Source organism: Notothenia rossii, assembly GCF_949606895.1.
Source record: "Notothenia rossii genome assembly, chromosome: 4".
Classification (NCBI taxonomy): domain Eukaryota; kingdom Metazoa; phylum Chordata; class Actinopteri; order Perciformes; family Nototheniidae; genus Notothenia; species Notothenia rossii.
This window is the reverse complement of record NC_136902.1, coordinates 80,865,960-80,883,945: the sequence shown is the minus strand read 5'-3', so window position 1 is coordinate 80,883,945 and position 17,986 is coordinate 80,865,960. Positions and strand designations below refer to the sequence as shown.

Here is a 17,986-nt window from a genome sequence, read left to right as displayed (position 1 = left end):
AATGCAGCCCATTGAGGACACACACAAGTACCAATGTTGCTCCCCCCTCATGGACAGACACAAAGTTGCATCCACACACAGTATTCAAATGATGCATTGCACAGTGAAGACCTGTGTGATGAATGAAAGCAGTAAAGACAGCAGCACAGAGATTCATCTGTCTGACCAGAATGACCGACTGATATGTGAGTCATTGAGTCTCACTGATTCAGCCCGGCGGAAGAATGTGGGACAGTGGAAATCTCCTTAATTTGCTGCGATCAGATTTTGTTTAATTGTTTGTGTACATTTTGATTTAATCTTACACAATGCTGTTTTTGTCCTCAGGCTGCTTGCTAAAAATAAGAATCCAACTTTTTTTTTACTCAGGGAAGGTTGATACATTTTGTCTGTTTTTAGGAGCTACACCTGCAGTATTGTGACTGACCCTCAGTCAATTAAATGTCTTTTTTACAACTTGAATTGAACTACATTCATTTAGAGAGCATCCCAAAGACACCATTTCAAACCTAACCATTATAAACAAATGTAATATTATGTTAAAGAGTCTTCGTCCACATTCAGCATTCATAGCAACTATCTTAGCTTTTATCTTTTAAAATGTATCCTTTCTATCCTATAACTTGCTATGAAAGCATTAGGACGTACAACTAAAGTATGACTAATAATGCATATTATAGGGGACATATGTTGTTGTTGCTGTTTTTGTTTGTTTTTGCCTGTCCTTGTTTGTCTACCCTCCCCCCGACTGTAAGGCGTCTTTGAGTTTGAGAAAAACGTTATATAAATATAATTTATTATTATTATTATTATTATATACCATACTGTACAAGTTAACAGCCAAAAACAACTTTTTCCTCAGGAGTACAATTGGCTTAATGCTGTATAATAGGGGAGTGAATACTTTCAGTGTAAATTAATGAAAATTGTTGACAGAAGACCTTTCGGCATGTCACTGTAGAAGGAGCAAAGGTGTAAATAAAACCACTATTCAGGCTGAACGTGAATAGAACAGAGCCATCTTTAATGTAAGTATTAACCCCTGTGCTTTACTAAATGACAAGGTACACAGTAAAGTTACTTGTGCAATCAAAAGTGTTGGAGAACTTCACATTGACACTGCAAACATCTAATAAACTAAAAAGATGTATAACAGGTTAAACTTGTGTTACAGTGCAGAGGAGGGAATATTATCATCCAGTTAGTTGGAAGACTCTTTTGAGGCTTTGGGAATTCTTTCAAAATGGAGGTAAGTGTATTTTTCAGACGGATATGTGTTTGGAAAAGAGACATTTAGAAGTACTTTTAAACTGACAAACAAATTCAATTAGCAGGATGTTACTTTGAGTTGAAAGATTTTAGTGAATAAAACTGTGAATGTGTTTACTACTATGTTTTGCATATTTTCTTTCGTATTATTATTTCATTTTTTAGTAAATGTATTATGTAAATCTATCTATTTTATTTATTTGTTTCAATTGTGAACACATTGGGGCTCCACATAAGGACACCCTTCAGGTTGTGAGCTGCAATATCTGCTGGGAAAGACAATGACCAAGAGGGGGTTTCACACACACACACACGCACACACACACCGGAGTTTCAGCTTGCAGCGGTGACGCACTGTGAGCTCACCCAGCCCTCTCAGTTTTTATGTCTTCTTTTTTTACAGAGAGAAAGAGAGGAGCCAGAGAGAAGGGGGAACCTCGCTTACCGGCTTTGTGGTTTCATCCAGTCTTTCTTTAATCACACCTGCCAACTCTACGACATCTGATAATGCCCGTCTCCAAACACTGATTTCAACTCGTTTTAATCACCAAACCGGTACGTTTTTTCTTATTCCTCGTAGTAAGACTATGTATTGCTGCTCAAGCCGGTAGTTTAGTCGTGTCAGTCATTGCCGGCTGGTGTGGGGCTTTTCTCACCACAAAGCCTGTACCACCGTCTTGACCACTTTTACGCACGGCGGTAATATGACATATTCATATGCTCATACGAGTTTGTCTGCGCTACGGGGTATTATGGCACAATGTGTTCCCTGGCTCTATGCATGTGGACAAGGGCCTGGTTTATATGGAAAGATAGTACAACGTTTTAACAAACACATGTAAAAAGTTTGTAAAGTGCAAAGTCTGTATTTTATGTATCTGAATCTGATACAGCTTTCCAAGTATAAACTAAGCATATAGGGTTTTGTTTTGATGTTCATAACCGATTGAACGCATATATGGATACTTCTGGTTCTGGTCATTCAATAATTCACATTTTTCTGGCTATTCTACTACATGCAACTGAACAGATTTTAATTCGGTTAAGCTTATGATAACTATTGGAACAACTGTGTGTGATGGTGTATAATGAGTGAGAGCATGCTTGACGCACTGTCGTTGTTACGTGATGACCTCACTGGTAGTATGATCCTCCTACTCTCTTTTTAATTAAGTGAAAAGTCCTGACTCTGCTTTCTGTTCTTATTTTATGCCTCTGTAGAAACTTCAAGCCAATTTTATGCAAAACAAAATAAAAAAAACATTGCTTAAGCATTTTGCATTGGGGTTGACAGGATTGAAAATTAGTACGCAGTATTAATTTTAGCATGCATCTTTCTGCCCTCACGTGTTTTTATCACTATTAAATATCAAACCATTACTTTTGTGGTTTTGACATGAGCTACTGCTTTGTAATGAGTACACTGAGCAATAAGGACAGGCTCCACACACTTACCCAAGAGACAAGGTGAGACTGCCATTTTTGGCTGAGGGCTTCTATTGTCTGACACCAAATTCCTGCATGCTTGTTTAAATAAGGGGCTTTCTTTCACACACAACTTTACGCACACACTTCCACCAGAAGAGGGCCATGTACAGCTTCACTGGCTCGTTTATAATATTATTACAAATAAGTCGTTTTAGGAAGGATTTTGCAGGATTTGCAAAGTTTATTCATCTGCGCTTTCTTGTCACCGCACATGTGAACAGAGATTTCAATGTATGTCTCACAAAGCTTTTAAAATGTCATCTGAACAGTCACCCTGTTTCCTGTCAGGTAGCCTACTCTGACCACTTTTTGGGAAAAAAATATCCATAGATGGTTGGACCAAAGTGCGTTTTGTCACATTATATTTCATTTACTTTTGATCCAAAAGTTCAGGAACTCACTTTACCAAAACCCCCTGCTTTACTTCATGTTTATAGCTACCATCTTGTTGGACTAGATTTCACAACAAAAAATAAAGAGTTTGAGAGTTATAGTCTATTTTTCTCAGAAACCTCTTTAAGAATTCCATAGCTTGTATTTTGAATAATTTCCTTACATTTTTGTTTTGATGTGTGTGCGATTTTAACATGATTTGACCTAAAATGCCCATGAATATTGCTGTGTGTGTCTGAAGTTTGTCCATCTTATCATGTTTGACTGATTAAAAGGCAACTGCACTCAGGAGGACATCTGTAACTATACCACACACACGCACACGTACAAAACATACAATGCCATGACATTGAATAGCAGTCGTGGATGTATCCTGGGCCAAATTGAACCCAAGCTTACAGTGTTCACCCGAGTATTTACTTTACACTTTGCCATTTTGGTTAAAACCCAACAAAATGATTAAACTCTATTTGAGCTTATGTGCATGTGGAAGTCAAATAAATTAACCCTGTCATCTGTCCGTCCGTCTGTCCAACTGAGTGGTTGGGAATGCCTCCAGACGTCCGCCATCCCCGTGCCACAGCAGCTTGCCTGCCTCCCCAAGGTCAGCCAGGAAACTCTGTGCCAAAGAATTTTCCCATGCACCGACCGCAGAGCCTGACCCAAGCTGGCTCAGGGCTCTCAGGCAGATTGGTGGAGGAATGGATGATTACAGGGGAACCTGTACACGAAAAGACATTAGCACGAGCATGCTAACACTCAAATAGTCTTACAGTTAGCATACACATACACACACCCAAGCTTGATATAAGTTATTTAGTTAATAATAAAGCAGGATAAGATGGATAACAGTATCTAAAGTGAACCCTAGGCATTGTCCTTCTGAGGAGGAAGTGTTCGTCAGGAGAAAAAATAAAGAGTCACCTCCCGGACGCTCCAGGTCTTTTGTGCCTGAAGTTACAAAGGTGATGCATATTTGATCCCTTCCTTATTTGTTCTGACACATAACAAAGAGAAACAGCCTATCCTTAAACTCGAAAAGTAAGAGAGCCAAATAATGTTCCAAATGTTTTGCTTTAAAAAAAAATACAAATTATGAATCCATATCCAAATAGTTGCTAATACATTTTCTGACAATGATACATTTATGTTATGCTTCTTTTAATTTATGCTCCACTCATTTCACAAAGAACGACTGTCATTTTTACTCCATCCGATTTAATAAACATCTAAATTAGTCACTTTCAAGATTAACATTTTACAAATAAACATTATCCAGTTGATAAAATATAATGCATTGTTTTAATGATTAAACTTCCCAACATACATTCTAATTGACCAACTAAAACATCGAGGGACAAGTCAACTGTACGGTTGTAGTAGCTCTTAGTTTAACTTTTATTTAAATGTGTGGCTTTTTTGTTCAATGGAGCATACAATTGAAACTGCATGTATAACCTAAGAAAATGGGGTGAAATCTTCCACTTCTGCTTCTACGTAAAACTGACACACTGTATGTGAAGCGTGGTTTGTACCTGGTTTCTCAGTCACATTCCATGAGATTTTGTAAGGACAAAAGCAGACAGCAGTAACTCTGCAGGGCCTGAGTTCATGACCCTTTCCCCCTGTCTTCTCCAACTACCCTCTCACTTCCAACTGTGTACTGTTTAATTACACAGTCTTAAAAATAAGCTTTAAGAAAAGAGAGTGCAGCATTTCGTACCCCAAAGACCAACTCTTGGGAAGGAAAGACAAATCTGCAAGGCAACCACAATGTGCCAGTTGAACTTGCCAGTAACCAATCGCTGGCTTTATGTTGCCAGAACAAATCACACACCAGCGAGTCCGGGTCTTTGTGACGAGGCACAAATGAGTGAGTGTGTGTTTAAAACTTTGGAGAGAATCCACACAATCCAACCACAGAGTAATGAAGATGTAGCCAAACAAGAGAGGAAATTGAACCTCTCAGCACTTTTATAGTGTTATTGAATTCAGCTTAAAACCCAGCAAACTTGGATCCATAAATATATATAGATGTAAGTGTGTGTGTCTGTGGTTTGGTTTGCATGCTGGATCCACTGAAGAGTTGCTTATCTGTTTTGTTCACCCTCTTCCAGAGGTAAAGTATGAGGAAAGGCTTTCACATACAGTATACGTACAAACTCACATATGGAGGTGTTTAAAATGTTTAATATTCCCAGAGTTTGGAATTCCAGCCTTCACTGTGGCCTCCGACTGTCGGACTCACTGACACAGCCTTCATTAATGTAATAGTTTCACATGAAATTTGCTTTTTTTGACAATGGCCTAGCTTGGCTTAGCTTAGTTTAGCACAAAGACAGAATAGCCTAGGGTAAACAGCTAGCTTGGCTCTGTTAGAAAGTCACACAATCCAGTTGTCTGGCAATCCTACAGACTATTACGATTAAGCATAGTTTTTAAGGAGCCTATTTACGTAAGGGTCCAGCTTTTCCTTTCAGACATGGCTTTTCAAGGTTTACTTATCTCTGCACATAGTTAACAAACTTTCCCTAAAGGCAGGAAACTATAGAGACTTTTTTCGACAAGTGAAAAGGTCATTTATAATTTAGCCTTACATTAAACAGCTCTTTTAAATGATCGTACATAGGCCTAGCATCTGTAAAGATAAGATAAGATATTTTCTCTACCAGAGCTTAGCTCATGCGTAATTGAGTCAATTTGTTCGCTGATTTAAACAGTAATTGGTAAAATCCTCTGTATTTGTTTGACAAATAGAGATTACATGTTGTAAGTGTTGTTGTTACACCACATACACTTGTTTTTGTGTGAGGAAATGGCAATTGCTTTATTTTAGTTGGTTTGTAAGTTATAATTTAAGGTGTTGTGAACAGAAGGAGTTCATTTACATCCACCTTTAATGATGTTGATGAGGTAAGAGAAAATACCAGACTCAAAAACATCTCTACTCTGACACACATATTTTCGTAACTCAGGTTGCCCCATGTTCTCCTTAAGTCGCCTTAGATTCTGTGGGGGTTGTTTTGTAGCCAGAATTGCTTTGTGGTTGGCTTCTAGTTTAAAATAGTTGCAGAGTGTCTTTGTCTCCTCATGAAAAATATCTCCTTCTGTTTTCAGCAATTCTACAGTTTTTCACTATTTTGTAATGAGGGCAGACCTACATATCTAAATTGATTAAAGCAAAAATGGTCTTGAACACTTTAAATCTTTCAATGTACCTTAAAACATCTTTGTAAAACCGGACTTAATCGAAAGGCACCATTGATGATGAGTTAAATTCAGGCAAACAAACTCAGGCTTTATGTCTAACTCTTACAATTTGTAATTTTACTTAAAGTTATTTCAGTGGGGACTTAGAGTAGAGAATTTGAATGAATGAGTAAGCCAACCTGTGGCATCTATTTCTAATGAACAAAAGGAAAGGAAACATTTCTATTGTGTCACCAGAGTTACATTTGTATGCGTATAGCGTATGCATTCATGGTGGTTGTAAATTAGGACATTGCACTGTCACCCTGATATATTGTGGGATCTCCGGCGGTTGTTGCAGTGGTATTTCTCTGGCTGTAAACCTAAATCCATTTGTCTTTTTGCCTCTTCTTCCTCTTGCCCTCTAAGTCTAGTCAATTCAACCGCCCTCGTTCCAACTCAGTGATATCTGTCACAGCTGAGACACAAGAGAGGCCCGATAAGTTTCTGCCGGTGTACAGTTCCACTGGAAAACATTACGACGTAACATCAACGTCAACCCAAGGACAGAGAGGACGAATAACAGACAAAAAGACACGGCGAAAAAAACGTGTCCGCAGACAAGTGCGGAGAGGCGACATCAGACCATTTATCAAACACGATCCCCATAATGAGACATTGTCTGCGCAATAACGTAGAAAGTGTTGGCGTAAATCTGCCTTTCATTTGCCGATAATGGGCACCTCCATTAAGTAAAACAGAGGGTATGGTAGTCCCGATCACGTCGTTGTTGTACACGTGCACATTATCTCTTAGTCCACGAAATGTCTGATGGATAATGGAGTGTAATTACCTTAAACCTTTTTTTGCCATCTCAGTTATTTTCTATTGTATTCCACTCTATAGGTCGTTAGATAAAGAGGTGTTCCCCATGGCTGGACATGCTACGTGACCTAATGGCCTTGATAGGTAGCGATTATCGCCGTGGGAACTTGGTGGTTGACTTTTCTTTGTCAAACCTTACTACCTCGGGACAAAGTGGGAAAACCATGCCATTTCTAGTGCTGTAAAAAGAGGTCCATCAGCCATTTTCAAGTACAAAAGGAGCAGTATTTTTTTTTGTCCAACCACACAAGTATACACGAACATGGCCATCGCTTTGTTTTAATCAAGTCTAAAGCAAAGACGAATCTCAATATTCTGGGCAACACCATATATTTTAATTTGTTATCATTTGTAGTTTTACAGTATAATATATTTGCCATTTAGTTTAAACTCTTCCAGATTCAAGAGAGATGATGATGCAATACTGAGATAATCTTATGGATTTTAAAAGGGTTATGAGCCTAAATCAAAAGACGATTTCTCAACCTGCAGAAGTGAAAGAATAATCCTTTCGATGTCTGTCTTTCTCTGAAAACACATCACCACACCTACAGAGCAAATGACAAAGATAATTAAACTGAGATGATTCATTATGATAAGTCATCATTTTCTACACACCGCTCAAATATTTCATGTACATAGTCGATTGTGATAACCACTGTGAGTGGTAACAATAAGGAGGCACAAACTGTAAACTCACAATCCTGCTAACTCTATTGTAATTTTTAAATAATATTTGTCTTTATATTTGGAAATGATATCATTGAAGGCCTAAATCCTAGAAGCTACCTCAGGCAAACTGCTGCTATTTCACTCAATATAACATACTCCATTCTATACAAGTTTACATGTCTATATGGTAGTGAATGTTCTACACTTTAAATAACTTGGCCAACTACTTCCTCAAGTATGTTTTGGTTAAAGGTAAGGCTGGCTAAACTACTTGATCAAGGTTCAGTTACTATGGGCATGGGAACGTGGTTGTCACATGCTTTGATGAGTTTATTTAAATATGCCATTTGCAACAGACCTTTTACAACATGGCAGCAAATATTATAGAGGTCAATGCACTGCAATGTAAATTAATTAACGAATTGTCACATCAATCTGAGGTCTTTGTCGCATCTATTTCTGTCTACAAATAGCGAATAATGACAAAATACAGTCAAATATTGTTTTAGTAAACTGCAAAGAGATATTTTCATAGATCAGTTTATTTGAACGAGGCAGAAAAAACACGGCTTACCTGAAATAGGCTTATTTTAAGTACTTGATAAGGGAAAGTAAGACACTAATGGCACATTTCCACTGCAGCCCCGTTTAAGCGTCCCTAAGCGTCCTCGCTCAGGCCTCGGGCTGCCTCGCTGGCCGTCCGAGGCCGTGGCGCATTTCCATTACAGTTTAGGACCTGGGGTAGCAACGCAGTGTAGGCGGGGACATCTGTGCAGAGACATCCTGGAACACTTTCACATTTCGAGTTGTTCCGTCGAGCTCCTGCTGGATTTCATCATCCCCAATGAGATGTAGGAACGTCGTCACCTCCTCGGTCGACCACGGTGTGCTTTTCTTTGACGTTTCTTTGCCATTTTTGTAGCTCCTCCGTTTACAAAAATGCTGTGTATAAAAATCCTGCAAGCTTGCTTCTAGAATCTAAATATATATTCGACGCTAGGGATGATCTCGCGCGCGATCTTGTGACGATTCTCTCTGACCAATCAGCAGTCGAGAGTGTTGACGTCACTAGTTCAGCCCTGGCTAGTGATGGGAATTCCGGCTCTTCTTGGTGAGCCGGATCATTTGGCTCGGCTCACCAAGAAGAGCCGGCTCTTTTGGTTCCCAAACGGCTCTTCAATTTATCACATATTATACCTTTGTGGTGACCACGTATTTAACCACTGGTTCATAATTCAAACTGGGAACTACAGTTGCGGCTATTGTTCCCGCACGGACATTTTATGTGTTGCCTATATATGGTGTGTGCCCTCTTGGCTCTTTCTCTTGTCGACCCGGGCTGCGACCCGACAACATGTCCTATTCTGCTCTCTATTAAAGTACCCTTTCACATCTCCATTGCACCGCCTCCGACTCCATGTCCTCGGCACTACACTGGTGACCCCGATACGTCTTGGGAAGTTTCCTCGACGGAGCCGAACACGGCAAAAGGACCTCGAGTTCCTTTCTCGAAATGCCGGGGTTTGATTGGAGGCGTCCGTGGCTGCCACCGGCACGCGGACTGAGGCTCGGTGCGCGCTCCGCGGAAGGCTGGAGACGTTGCTCGCCGTTCACGCATCGGCTTTCTATCCAACGGGGGGACGATGCACGACCTGCTGGGTCGACCAGCAACCCCATTGCTACCTCGTGGGTTTGTTCTTCGGGGAGTGCGGCTGCACATCCCGGCTGCTGACCACGTGGGGCTAACAACGGCTAGCAGCCACCCATGGCTGCCAGCTAGCGGCTAACCACGTGGGGCTAATGACGGCTAGCAGCTACCCATGGCTGCTAGCTAGCAGCTAACGGCTGATGCTAACGGCTGATGCTAACGGCTAATGCTAACGGCTAGTGCTAACGGCTATCGGCCCTTTTGAGTTTTCTGGTGGCGGAGAGGAGGTTCGACCAGCCGGTTGACCTCATGTGGACACTCTCACCTTTTTCACCACATCGACGGCGGTTCCAGACGCCACTCACGTTTTCATCGATGCCTGGGTGGTGCACTCCTGGACCCCGTCTCGCCTCGACAGTTCCGGACGTCGCCCATGCTCCATCGGCCCATGGGTGGCACGCTCCGGGACCCTGTCTGGCCTCTCCTGCTTCCCGAGGATTTCATGCCCGCCGCCGCAGCACGTCTGCCTGCGGCCGGGTTGCTCTCTTGTTTCCCGGGGACGCCTCAGCGCCTGCTGAGGACTTCATGCCCGCCGCTGCGGCACGTCTGCCTGCGGCCGGGTTGCTCTCCTGCTTCCCGGGGACGCCTCAGCGCCTGCTGAGGACTTCATGCCCGCCGCCGTGGCACGTCTGCCCTCGGCCGGGTTGCTCTCCTGCTTCCCGGGGACGCCTCAGCGCCCGCTGAGGACTTCATGCCCGCCGCCGCGGCACGTCTGCCTGCGGCCGGGTTGCTCTCTTGTTTCCCGGGGACGCCTCAGCGCCTGCTGAGGACTTCTTGCCCAAAGCCGCGGCACGTCTGCCTGCGGCCGGGTTGCTCTCCTGCTTCCCAGGGACGCCTCAGCGCCTGCTGAGGACTTCATGCCCGCCGCCGCGGCACGTCTGCCTGCGGCCGGGTTGCTCTCCTGCTTCCCGGGGACGCCTCAGCGCCTGCTGAGGACTTCATGCCCGCCGCCGCGGCACGTCTGCCTGCGGCCGGGTTGCTCTCCTGCTTCCCGGGGACGCCTCAGCACCTGCTGAGGACTTCATGCCCGCCGCCGCGGCACGTCTGCCTGCGACCGGGTTGCTCTCCAGCTTCCCGGGGACGCCTCAGCGCCTGCTGAGGACTTCATGCCCGCCGCAGCGGCACGTCTGCCTGCGGCCGGGTTGCGCTTTTTCCTGTTGGGTTCTCCGCGACACCTACTGCGGCCCCCTTTCATGGCCCGTTCCATGGCCCGGTCCTCACCTGCGACCACAACCTCGTCGGCCCCTGTGGTGCTTCCTCCACGGGCGCGAGGATTTATTTTTGCCCTGTTTGAATTCTGGGGGGGCTTGTGTGGTGACGACGTATTTAACCACTGGTTCATAATTCAAACTGGGAACTACAGTTGCGGCTACTGTTCCCGCATGGAGATTTTATGTGTTGCCTATATATGGTGTGTGCCATCTTGGCTCTTTCTCTTGTCGACCCGGGCTGCGACCCGACAACATGTCCTATTCTGCTCTCTATTAAAGTACCCTTTCACATCTCCATTGCACCGCCTCCGACTCCATGTCCTCGGCACTACACCACTACACCACTACACCGGCACTACACCTAAATCAAATGTAGCCCTGTTTTGATGTGTATAGGCCTATGTGTACACATATATCACTTAAATTAATCAATACATCCTTTGTACTGAAGTATTCAAAAGTAAATATTACATGTTTAATATAAATGACTTGCTGTGGCCAAATGTTTTCATTGCATTTACAGACCCTTGTAACTCTCTGATACCACCCAATGAATGCACTGACTTGCTTATAGAACCACGCTACACAAAACAGATAGCAACACCTATAACAACTATTTTAAAAAAGGGGCTACTGTATCGACATTTTAAAATTATTTTTAAAGAAAAGGCCGATTCTGTGAGCTGCAGCTGACCACGCCCCCCTGCAGGAGAGGGGAGCGTGCTCTGAGATCAGCTGCTGGGCTCTCAGAAGAGGGGGAGAAAAAGAGATCTCCCTCCTCCGTGTTGTATTCTTATAGAAGTAAGAAGAGAAGCAACGGGGCAGAAACCCTCCTTTTTACGCAGCGGTCCAGACATAGACATCAAACGGCGACACATATTCAGTTGATATTTACTTTGGCATTAGAGCAGGGATATCTAGATACTTTCCAAGGTTTGACATAATAAATGGTGCTATTTTTAAAGTAAGCAACGATGTTTTCAAATCTGTAATCAAAAAGCTCCTCAAAAACACTATCGAAGCAGTTCCTGCCGTTGCTACGTTAGTTCAAACAGTAACAACAGACTATTTTTCATTAGCGGATGCATGTCAATTTAAATAAATACATACAACTATTTTTTAAATCAATAAAATAATTTTCTAAATCCATAAAAGCATTTCAATTAATATTGGGAATCATGTCGTTACTTTGTTGAGAATGTGGCCATGTAATAAGCGGGATAATGTGCACATTGCATAATGTGCCTTCATGCCGATCTAGATCCCTCCGCAAAAAAAAAGAAGAACCGACTCGTTCGCGGGCGCGAACCGGCTCCCGTCGTTCACTTAAAAGAGCCGGCTCTTTCAGCCGGCTCTTTCAGCCGGCTCGTTCGCGACCGACACATCACTAGCCCTGACCTGATAGAACCATGATTTTATGGGACCGGAAAATGTACCCGCTAGCCGGTGCTACGCTATATGGAAAGGCCACCAAAAACTAGCCTGGCCGCTTGAGGATGATTAAGGACGCTTAAACGGGGCTACCCGCTGCAGTGGAAATGCGCCATAACAGTCAGATCTGTCATCTCAGCCAAAGTGTTTGAATGCTTCACTAGGACAGTATAGTCTACCTTTACCTTTGTGTCACTATTTTTAAATAATCTTTCTCTATAGGCTGTTTTCAAGACAAGCTGTTGACTCAGCAGATGTCTCATTGCTGTTTGATGATCAGAATGTGTTTACAGAGTTGTTGCTTTAAATATATTCCAATCTGTAAGCATGACTTGTGACTCTAGACTTGACACCAAAAAAAATGGTGGCATTAAAATAGTATCATTGCAGAGTCTCATGTCTAACCAGACTAATGTGTAGGCCTACTTGAGAAACACGGCTCATTGTTACGAAGCCAATAACGTGGCAGCTACCCTTGATCTCTCCTACCACTCAGTCACCTCACGTTGAAAGCAGAGGAGCTCCACTCATTCATGTGTTTCCCCTTTTGTGGTTCTTCTTTCCTTCACAGCTTCACATAGTAAGATCTCTGTTTAGCTGCTGCATGACATCAACGAGCCAAAAACCACTACAGAATAGAACAACGTCCGTGTTTTTGTCATGCCTTTCCCATTACTTCTTTATTATTACTATTTTTAGGTTGCCTGAACAAAACAGAAAATGTGACTAGTCATGTTGTTGCGACTTGTTATTGGAATGTGTCAAACAACAGCACCCGGGGTTTTGGGTAATTACTGTTTTACAGTTTATGAAAAGTCGTCACAATCTTCTCCTTTTCCTTTGAGGTGTTATGATTTTTTATCCTGTTCTGTTGTTTTCTCATAAAATGACGAAAGACTAGTGCGTGTTGGTGTCGTATGGCTTCTTTGTTTTGTATGCTGGGATTTTCGGAGAGATCTTAATTTCCTGTTATATCCTGCACTTCCCACGCTTTTGTCTTCTCTCACTTTTTCTATTCTTTTGTCTGTCTCTCTTTCTCTCTTTATGAATGCACATATCTGACTGCAGCTTCCAAGCCAAAGCACATTGCTGAAAGAGGTGTGAAGCAAGCTGGATTTGGAAAAAGGAAACATGCAAACAATAAAATGCAATTACAGGATTTGACAACTCAAGAACCAAGAGTTGTGGAAAGAGCAAGTGGAAAAAGTATGAGTTCAAGGATTTGAGACACAAAAAGGTAGCAGACAAAGCACTTACCTCTCTTAACAGGGATAAAGGAAGCCTCAGACCAAAATGTACTTTTCATTGTTCAGTGAATCTGTGTTGAAAGATGTTGGGTCCAATGTGGACTACAGTATATGGTTCAGAATGCCTATTCTCTTATCAAACATCTCCAAGCCAAACAAGATAGCATTACTCAATATCACTAGCACTAGAGTAGTATATAAAGATTAGTGCTTAATCCTAACAAATACAAAAGACAACCAGTTATGTGTTGTATCCATGAGGTCAGGCAAAAGCCTTTCAGATATGTTTTGTAAAGGGATGACAAAGTAATGAGATGAGGGTGTTTAGGTGAATGGAGGGATAATAGGTTGATTAATTAGGGGTCAATGATTTCTTAAAGCAATAGTTTGATATTTCAGAATTACACATATTCCCTTCCTTGCTTAGACTGAATTGAAAAGATCCATGCCACTGTTAAACATGGCTTTACAGCATGTTAGCCTAGCTTATCAAGTCTCAAAACACGGGGAAGCAGCTAGCTTTTCCAATGGCAATATATCCTGCCTACCAGAACCAGTCAAGAAACGTTTTTCACGATTTGTGGTGTGATATGTTTGGTACTTTTTCATGGCTTTAAAAGGGTGCTTTTAAGGTTCAAGGTTTTTATTTGTCATATGAACATAGCTACAGGTTAGCTAATCTTAGGTCACAGGCTCCTTCAACAGTGCAACACAATAAAACAGATATACAGAAACATATAGTGCAAGTAAATCGTAAATACAAAAAGAAAAATAGTTAAAAATAGTGCAATAAGAGTCTATATGCAAGTTATTGGAATATGATATAGATAAATCATTTCTAAATAGCAGCCAGATGAATGTTATGGATGTTGTTTCAACAGTTCAGGTGTTTAACAGTCTTATTGCCTGCGGGATGAAGCTGTCTCTGAATCTGGTTGTTTTTGTCCGGATGCTGACAGAACAGTTTGTGGCTGGGGTGATGGGGGTCTTTTATAACGCGGAGGGATTTCTTCCTGAGCCGCTGGGAGTAAAGGTCCTCCATGGATGGCAGCTCCGTCCTGGTGATGTTCTGTGCAGTTTTCATCCCCCTCTGTAAATCCTTACGATTGAGGGCGGTGCAGCTGCCGTACCAGGCCGTGATGCAGCCAGTCAGGATACTCTCTATGGTGCACCTGTAGAAGTTGCAGAGTGTCCTGGAGTCCATGTTGAACCTCCTCAGCCTACGGAGGAAGAAGAGCCGCTGTCGAGCTTTTTTGGTAATGGTGTGAAGAGTCCATGTCAGGTCCTCAGTGATGTGGACACCGAGGAACCTGAAGCTGCTGACTCTCTCCACTGTAGTCCCATTGATGGCGACTAGGTGATTAGTAACCTTAAAAAAGATTGAATCTGGCTTTTCTATAAAGAATTTAGACCTTTTCCCTCCACTTTGTGTGGAAAGCTCAGTAAAACTGGGTTTAAATGAAAACCCATCGTAAATCGACAATGCTGGCTTGAATTGACCTGGCTGTGAATGGCTGACTCATATCAGTAGTCAGGGTCCTTTTTTCAAATGAATTTTATAATACAAGCTGCTTAGCAAGCAGGGAAAATGGTTGGCAAACTACGCTGGCTCACATATCCAGGATGATTTATTCGTCCCCATAAGTCATTGTTTTGTCTGGATCCATTAATAAAATGCTTGTGAAAGGTATAATGGAAAATGACTTGAGTAGATGCTTTCATGCCTCTATTGGAATGCAAAAGCCTTTTCAAACAGGTCAACTTTGAATTCAGAATGCTGTATGAGGATTATGGAATACATGCATTAATAAATGATAAATCAATTTCATATTGCTCCGCTGGAGTTTTTTTTCAGTGACTGCACCCCTGAAGGTTAAGAGAGTTTCTATGTGGAAACCCTGCCCCATCCAATTTGTTACTTGACACTTTCCTAAAAAAGGAGGTTCCTAATTGCAGGCCACATTTATATTTTAACCTCTCTATCATTGTCGTTTTATTGATCATTTTTGACAGCAGTGTTTTGTGTGCCTGTGTGCTGTGTGCGTTTGCAAGTGTGCATTTGGGCTGTAAGTGCCTGTGTATGACTAGTAATTAGCCTCTTGCTCTGGTATATGGCTTTTTAACACATGCTTCTATATATATCATGCTATCAGGCTGCCTCCCTGCCACTTTCTCTTTCCATTTTAATTCCTCCTTCTCTGTTATCCTCCTCTCTGGCCTCCACAGCCCTGTGTTGTTTTTTCAAACAAGTGCTTTTTCTGTCCTCGCTTTATCTTTTTCTTCTTCCCTGAAATTATGCTTTAGTGGCCTGTCATTGGCATGAGGTCCTTGCCGGACCAAAATCATAAACTTGTTACATATTTTCTTTTCTTGTTTGTGTAAGGCACAACTTGTTGGCGGCTGGTTTTTATGGCATTCAATATCTGTGTGTGTGTGTCTGTCTGTGTCCGTTTGCGGCGACCTAGCCAACTGAGACAGTAAAAAGTAATGCACAGATCATATGTAAAAAACCTGATATCAAGGCATTTCACCACACACTTAACGCACATGCACATTATAAACTAGTGATAAGCTGTATGTGATGACTAAACATAAAACAGAATGAATTAAGGGGAGAAGTCTGGATTTGCTTTGCTAGCTAATGTTTAAAACATTTATTTATGCTGCATGGTCAAAGTTGAAGGAGTGCATTAAAGTGGCCTCACCCATCATGCACATAAAAAAACACACACACACACACACACACACACACACACACACACACACACACACACACACACACACACACACACACACACACACACACACACACACACACACACACACACACACACACACACACACACACACACACACACACACACAGTGTTTTAGCAGTGATAGAAAGGGCATGTCCTAAGGAGGTCAGGGGTGTGTCTGTGGTCAGAGTGACAGTATAAGACACATGCAGGTACATTGAATTCTCCATTCAGCGACACTAGACTAGAGTTTTGTTTCACTTATCTGACTTCTGCAGTTGCATTTGAGTTGTAACTTTCTCACAGTAAGATTTTATTTTTAATAGTAATTTTGTAGTTTTAAAAATCTTGTAGTCATTTTTAAGTTACTTGTTCAAGTACCAAGTACGACCTTTATCAAGTGTAAGAGTTGAGGTTAGGATCAGTAGGAAAGTTATATTTTAGTTTAGTCCTGACTCAGCATTTGTAGCAGCTTACACAGCATCTTCACTGAGTTGCCACGGAAACAGTGTCAATCAGCTGCAAGTCTGGGGTAAGTGTGCTGCTGTGTCTTTCTCCTCTTCATCAAATACTCTCATATTATCCTGCATTCCCACTGCCTGTATCTGTCATAGCCAAAATGTTTTCCATTGTTAGTGTCTTCCTCCTTTACTTTCCCATCTTTTTTCTGTACTTCTTTTTGTCATCATAATGCTGTAAATCAGTTTTATTTAGTGTATTAGTCTATTATGTTTTGGTTGACATAATCTAAACTGGGTATATGATTTTGCTTTGATCAGTGGCTGTTTTACAAGCCTGTATGTGTCCAAACAATCTCTACATTTCCTGTGTGTGTGTGTGTGTGTGTGTGTGTGTGTGTGTGTGTGTGTGTGTGTGTGTGTGTGTGTGTGTGTGTGTGTGTGTGTGTGTGTGTGTGTGTGTGTGTGTGTGTGTGTGTGTGTGTGTGTGTGTGTGTGTGTGTGTGTGTGTGTGTGTGTGTGTGTGTGTGTGTGTGTGTGTGTGGTTTATAGCAAATTGTTTGCTTGAAATTCATCTCAACAGGGATGTTTTAGGTCACACAGTGAAAGTTATAACAGTGAATTATTTGTAAAGTGGCAGCAGTTTGACAACATTTTAATGCATTTTCTTTCTTGGGTTTAATAAAGAAGTCAAGGAAATCTGGATTTCAGGTTTAGATTTCTCACTGCTGTCACAGCAATTGGTTGGCCACCGTGCTGCCACCGTGCTGTTTCCCCTGCTCTGCTGCCTTTTAATTAAAATAAAATACATTTGTTTAAACAACATCTAATTTAATAGGCTACATGTATTTAAATGGCTTTATGACGACATTATTATGTGTGCATATGGCTATATATATGTGTGAGCTTTAGGGAGTTTTGCTAAATAATATGTCGTCAAATATTTTCAGAAAAAAAAGAGCTTAGCCTACTATAGAGATGACAACATTGTTTTTTGTTACACAATATTAGCTTGTGGCACCCAGATCTAAATACGAGATCCATCAGTGCATATAAACATATTCCTTGTTGACCTTTTCCTCTCCTTTATTTCCAATATTCTAAAAAAACAACTGAGTGTCTACTTGCACCCTGGGAATTACAATTTGACGCAGCAGCACAAGGGAATGAAGTTATCAAAGACACATTTCCATAAATACCTATACATCCACAGTATCTAATGTGTAGCCCGGGTGCAAAAAACATTGTTAGCTAGGGACACCCGGGTGTAATTAGCATTGTTAGCTTCGGACACCCG

The 17,986-nt window shown here is 41.9% G+C and overlaps 1 protein-coding gene across 2 annotated transcripts in view; it reads left to right on the top strand.

Annotated features, from left to right (window-relative positions):
• Window positions 1–883: 883 nt before the first annotated feature.
• relt (RELT TNF receptor) overlaps window positions 884–17,986 on the top strand; it is a 28,769-nt gene continuing 11,666 nt past the window's right edge. Inside the window, exons 1-2 of one of the 2 annotated variants that reach the window (XM_079677354.1) lie at window positions 884–1,249; window positions 1,673–1,824. The gene's annotated coding sequence lies outside the window, so the exon portion shown is untranslated. Of the gene's footprint in view, window positions 1,250–1,672; window positions 1,825–16,405; window positions 16,764–17,986 lie in introns of those variants that run through there. The other variant, XM_079677355.1, reaches the window with a different exon arrangement.